The following is a 6,571-nucleotide window of genomic DNA, read 5'->3' as shown; positions in this document are numbered from 1 at the left end:
AAGCCCCTTTCTTAGAACGCTACCAGGAGAAAAAAATAGAAAATAAACCCAAATTAAATTTCACCAGTCATGGCCAAATTCTCATCTTTTGTAACTGTATTAGGAAATTTTATGAAAAGCCTCTTAGCCACTTTTATGTATAACTTTTCCCCCTTTTTAACAAAATATTGCTTCAAAATTCATAAAGGATAAGAAATCAAATGACTAGCTTTGACATGTTAATGATGTATGGCTTTTACATACTTTTAAAATGAACTATTCATAAATCCACTAACTGTAAGTTATAAATTGGCTTTCCAAACAAGTTTCTCTTATGTGGACGTAGTTGCTGTACTAAATGTATTTATACAAGCTGCCATAAATTATTTCTGAATTACTTATTGTTAAAAAATAAATGAGCGGATTTCCCTGCTTTCTCGCCACCTAAAACCACGTATTCTTTAGTTAGACTTCAAAATATTGAACTTGACATGAATAATCTTGAAACTGAAAAAGCTAACCCCAAATTAAATATTTATTTTCTCAATTCCTTAATGCAATATTCAATCAATAGCAGTTAATTTTAGTAAAATCACATTTGGACAATATATTGCAAGGAAATGGTTAATGTAAATCCAGAATTTTGATATGATAACATCGATATGTATTTTATACAAATGAATCAGCTCTCTTTTTCTTGAGTTCCGAAGAACATGAGTTTCTAATTCTAGAGATGTTTAAAGCTGAACTCAATGGTAAAGGGCTGCTGAATCAATGCCATGCTATGAGTTTTCTGCATGTGCCCTGTGGGGTGTAGACTTTGGTAAAGCCTCATCTTGGGGTTAGAAGTGTGTGTTGCCCGGGGTTGGGGGAAAGGAGGATTCTGGTTTCTAGAGACCAAAAGTTTCCATAGAAAAAATATTAAGAATAACTTAAAGTTTTCCATTGTAACGTATTTGCCCTAATGACTTTTATAAAATCATATTCCGTTTTAAATATAATATAATTGCATTTAAATTTTTGGGGAAGTGGAAAAAGAAAAAATTAGTCATAGCTGTACTGCTCTGATGTTAACCACTGTTAACATTTTGTTGCATTTTACCCATTATTTGTCATTTTCCATATTTTATGCTCCAAATGCCTTATTTGACATAGCTTTTTCAGGCAGATAATACTGAATTATCTATGGAGAACTTACTACAAGTACTTTACATACATTATCTCATTACATCTATACAACATTCCTGTGAGGCAGGGACTACTTATTACCTCTGTTTCACAGACAAAAAAAAATTGAGGAAGGCTTATGAAGGTTAATTAATTTGTCCAGGTCATATGGCTAGTAAATTGCAATGTCTGGCCTCAACTCAAGGAAGCCTAACTTTAGAGCTCTTGATTTAAATGTTATGCTATATTGTGTCTCTACAAAGCTGCTTTTGGTGGAACTTATGTAGATTGAAAATAAAATTATCTGACTATTGCCAGAAAAAAAACTTTACCATGTTTCTCTGTTAAAGATACAAGTAATGGGCTCCAAGCTAATTTTGTAGATTGATTATATTGTTCAAATTTATTGGTCTAATTTTTCTTATCAAAATTATGGTTGGCAATAACTTTAAGGGATATTTGGCTCAGTAACTAAGTAACTAACTGAATTACCTTTAATTTTGACTGAATTTTCCCTCCTCCCCTGTAGGTTCTCAATCCTTCCCTTTTCTTTTTGTTTTTTTTTTTTTTTTCTGGACTGTGGTTACCTTACTTAATCAGTGAATATGTTTAGTGCTGCAAAGACACTTGCACACTGAAATTCGTATTTCCTCTTTGGCTTTAAAAAAGGGATCAAGGCAAAATTAACCACGCTTCCTTTTAAAATTTATTTTTGCAAGTGCAAAGCCACAATAGTGCTTGAGATTTCGGATTGTATAGAAAATGAAACTTGGAGAAAGGATGAGTGAATTGCAGGCAGGAAGGCATAACTTACAAAATATCAGTCTGAATTTTCATTGCCCAGTTTCAAGGGCATAAATCACTGTTGATTAAGAATGTGATTGTTGTTTGTGTAACTGTCTTTTTTATATCCAGAGCTAGACATTAGCAGCTGCCCCAGCAAACCCCTCAGTGCTCTTTTGAGCAAACTGAAATGCTGAGAATCAGGAGAGTTTCGGGAAGAAAGCCGACTTTGAGATGGTTTAAGCAGCTGCATAGAACCTGAATGAGGTTTTGGCTTTTCCTACCAGCTTATTTATTAGATAAAGAGTGATAATAGCAAAGGTTTGCCATATTGACATATTATAATGTACTCTAGGTCCTCAGAGTGAAATGCAGAGGGGAGAATTCCTCTCCTGGAGACAAAATCAGGGGCCCTCTCTTCCACACTGTCTGTAATCAGGGATGGAGAGCAAAGGAGAGTAATAATTGGAACAACACTACCCCATGTGTATTCTTGTGTGTTATACAGGCATCGTGGGGTGGTAGTGAATTGAAACCAGCACTATTTACAGTAGCCAAGACATGGAAGCAACCTAAATGTCCATCGACAGTTGAATGGATAAAGAAGATGTAGTATATTTATACAATGGAATATTACTCAGCCATAAAAAAAGAATGAAATAATGCCATTTACAGCAACATGGATGGACCTGGAGATTATCATACTAAGTGAAGTTAACTCAGACAGAGCAAGACAAATACCATATGATATCACTTATATGTGGAATCTAAAATATGATACAAATGGATTTATTTACAAAACAGAAATAGACTCACAAACATAGAAAACAAACTTATGGTTACCAAAAGGGAAAGGGTGGGGGGAGAATAAATTGCGAGTCTGGGATTGACATATACACAGTACTATATATAAAATAGGTAACCAACAAGAGCCTAAGGTATAGCACAGGGAACTCTACTCAATATTTTGTAATAACCTATAAGGGAAAAGAATCTGAAAAAGAATGGATACATGTATATGTATATGTATAGCTGAATCACTTTGCTGTACACCTGAAATTAACACAACATTGTAAATTAACTATATTTCAATAAAAATTTCTTTTAAAAAAAAGGAAGAAAAAAGAATAGATTAGGTACAATTGATACCTGGAGATGTCTGGCTCTGTCACTAACTAGAGGGTTAACTTAAGAGACAACTAACCTCTCCGGGTCTTAGTTTTCTCCTCTGAGCACCATGAAAAGATTGGACTGGTTGACGCCTTCTCATCTCACATTCTGTGTAATTTCAGTAGCCTCATGATTCTTAGCTGGTGTTGAGCACATAGGAAGCTATTACATAGCTTCTGATTAAGTGGCTCTTGAATCAGATGTAGGTGAACCCGGGGGTAACCACATAATACAGGAGAAAAAGGAATACAAGCTTCACATGATTGATGAATAATACATAAGTGGTACTGAGGAAGGAAGGATTATACATTTCATATTTTAATGGCCAGTGTTTGAACTGAACATTTTCCTTGATTCCTATGAGGACTTTGATGCCTGAGGTGATGTTCTTCAGAGTGAAACCAAATCACCAAATTATTTTCTTTAATAATAATTTTTAAATTAAATTAAATTAAATTTAATTTTTATTGAAGTATAGTTGATTTACAACACTGTTAATTTCAGATATATATATATCTGGGGATGAATATAAAAGAATATATATAAAAGAATATATAAAAGAATATATAAATATATAATATAAAAGAATATACATATATTCTTTTTCAGATTCTTTTCCATTATGGGTTATTACAATAGTTCCTTGTGCTATACAGTAGGTCCTTGTTGGTTATCTATTTTATATATAGTAGTGTGTATATGTTAATCCCAAACTCCTAATTTATCTCTCCCACCTTTCCCCTTTGGTAGCCATAAGTTTGTTTTCTATGTCTGTGAGTCTGTTTCTGTTTTGTATATAAGTTCATTTGTATCATTTTTTTTTTTTTTTTAGTTTCCACATATAATCAATATCATATGATCAAATCACTGACTTCTGTAACGTATCCAGATAATTAGGTCTAAGTGGAATCTTGGCTTAAGTGATTCTTAACATGTAAGTTCTTCAACAAGTAGGGCAGTGCTGTGGGTTGGATTGTGTCCTCCCCAAAATGTCTGTCGAAATCTGACTCCCCATCACCTGTGAGTTTGATCCTACTTGAAAATAGAGTCTTTGTAGATTTAATCAAGTTAAGGTCATGATGAGGGACCTTAATCCAATATGACTGATGTCCTTATTTGAAGATGGAAAATTGGGCACAGGTGCAGATACATAGGAAAACGCTATGAGAATGGAAGCAGAGGTTGGAAGGAAACATCTACAAGCCAAGGAACTGAGGGTGCTTATCTGTGACCAGAAGCTGGGAGGGGGCACAGAGCAGATGTGCCCTCAGAGCCTTCAGAAGGAGCCAACCCTGCCGACAACTTGATCTCAGACTTAGGGCCTCCAGATCTGCAAGACAATACATTTCTGTTGCATTAATCTACCCAGTCTGTGATCATTTGTTTTGGCAGCTCTAGGAAACCAGTAGAAGTAGGAAACTTCTTCCAAGCTATTTAGTCCTGGATGATGAGACTAAAATAAATCCAAGTTATAGAAAAAAAGCTTAGGTAGTCAGCTAACAATTTCCTTCCTCACTGATGGAAGCCAAGCTTTGAGAAACCTGAGGATTCTGGCCTTGAGCTAAATGTTCTCACTAATCAGCAGAAAGGGAGTCTTTTTTCTGCCTAGGTTTAGAAGCTGTTCACAACTGCCCACAGGGTCAACAGTTTGTGAACTTTGCGACTCTGCTTTCTACCATTCTAGTGAAAACAATTTCGGAGTTGAACTGTTTTAAGATGAAAAGGTACGAATCGGGCTTCCCGGGTGGCGCAGTGGTTGAGAATCTGCCTGCTAATGCAGGGGACACAAGTTCGAGCCCTGGTCTGGGAAGATCCCACATGCCGCGGAGCGGCTGGACCCGTGAGCCACAACTACTGAGCCTGAGAGTCTGGAGCCTGTGCTCCGCAACAAGAGAGGCCGCGATAGTGAGAGGCCCACGCACCGCGATGAAGAGTGGCCCCCACTTGCCGCAACTAGAGGAAGCCCTCGCACAGAAACGAAGACCCAACACAGCCAAAATAAATAAATAAATAATTAAAAAAAAAAAGACGTTAGCCTGTATCAATTTCATTCAAAAATCTCCCACTAAATTAAAAAAAAAAAAAAGGTAGGGATCATGCCTAGTATTCCAGATTCAGGTGTATATATGCGTGTTTATGAAGACAAAGAGCAGCAAATCTCAGTGAGCTATCATGAGGCCCCTCGCGTGGCTGACTAGCTCTCACGACAACCATATAACATTACTTGTCTATTGTACCAGCATGTAAACTAACGGTAGTTATATGCCGTGCTCTCTGTCACCTCTTCCTCACCCACCTCCTCCCAAGGAAATCAGGGGAGCACCTTGTGGACACCAAATCTATCTAACTTGCTTAATAGTTAAAGACATGAAAGGAGTACATATTAATTGATCAGGTAAGTGTTGTACGCTTAAGTGCTAGGTAGCACTGTGCCAGGTGTTTGAAGCGCTATGCCAGATGCTTTAAACAAAATATTAAGGCATGATCCCTGCCTTCCAGGAACTTAAAATGTGGTGAAAATAGGGATCAAGAGTACAGACCCAGGAGTCAGGGTGTCGTGGCTTTGGTCTGACCTCCATGCAAACTGTTTCAGAAACGTTGGGCAAATTACCCTCTCTCTGCTTCATTTCTTCACTCATCAAATGAAAGCAGCTACTACATATGCCAAAAGAGTTATTTAGGTTAAATCCTTATATAGTAGTAAGTGCTTAATAAATACTGACTATTGTTATATTACTGACATTACTTTTGAAATTAGTTTGAGAAGTAACATTAACGAACACAACAATTTTAGAGAAGACTCTTAGGAATAAATGCTAAGAAGCCAAACTCAACCGTGAAATATATCTATATCTGTATCTATATCTATAATATAAATATACAGAAAATGATATATAAATATATACACAGAATTCATTGCATGTTAGACTTCACTATTTTAATCTTGGTGACTGAGAAAGAACCAGTATTACAGGCCAATGAAGGAGGGCTTAGCAGTAGGTTGGGTAGAGAAAGCAGTCAGTCCAAGTAATTTTTTTCATCAACTGGGTGGAAAGGAAAAACTAGCAAATTTCTTTTCTTAAAATTTTGTATTTGACTGAACGTTTTTAAAAGGATTTCTGTGAATGTCATTCTCATTGCTTAACATGAATAGACTACTAAAGCTTACGTCACCAAATCTTAGTTGTAGTAGCAGAATAATGATCCCCTAAAGATATCCATCTCCTAACCCTTAAGTCCTATGAATAGTTTACCTTCCAGGGCAAAAGGGACTTTGCAGAGGTGATTATGTTAAGGAACTTGAGGTTGTCGAGAGTATGCTGGATTTTCTACATGGGCACAGTCTCACCACGGGTCAGTAAGGGCAGAGAATCTTTCCCTACTGTGGTCAGAGGGAGACAGGACTCCAGAAGAACAGTCAGAGAGGTTGCTGTCTTGGAAGACGGAGCAAGGAAGCCGCGAGCTGAGGCGT

At 36.6% G+C, this 6,571-nt stretch overlaps 1 protein-coding gene across 1 annotated transcript in view; it reads left to right on the top strand.

Annotated features, from left to right (window-relative positions):
* The window catches only part of GASK1B (golgi associated kinase 1B), a 110,603-nt gene that overhangs the window by 74,955 nt on the left and 29,077 nt on the right, over window positions 1-6,571 (top strand). The gene's annotated exons all lie outside the window — the stretch shown is intronic.

This window comes from Balaenoptera physalus (genome assembly GCF_965194825.1).
Source record: "Balaenoptera physalus genome assembly, chromosome: 5".
NCBI classification, from domain to species: domain Eukaryota; kingdom Metazoa; phylum Chordata; class Mammalia; order Artiodactyla; family Balaenopteridae; genus Balaenoptera; species Balaenoptera physalus.
The sequence above is the reverse complement of the archived record's forward strand: the minus strand, read 5'-3'. Positions and strand labels throughout refer to the sequence as shown.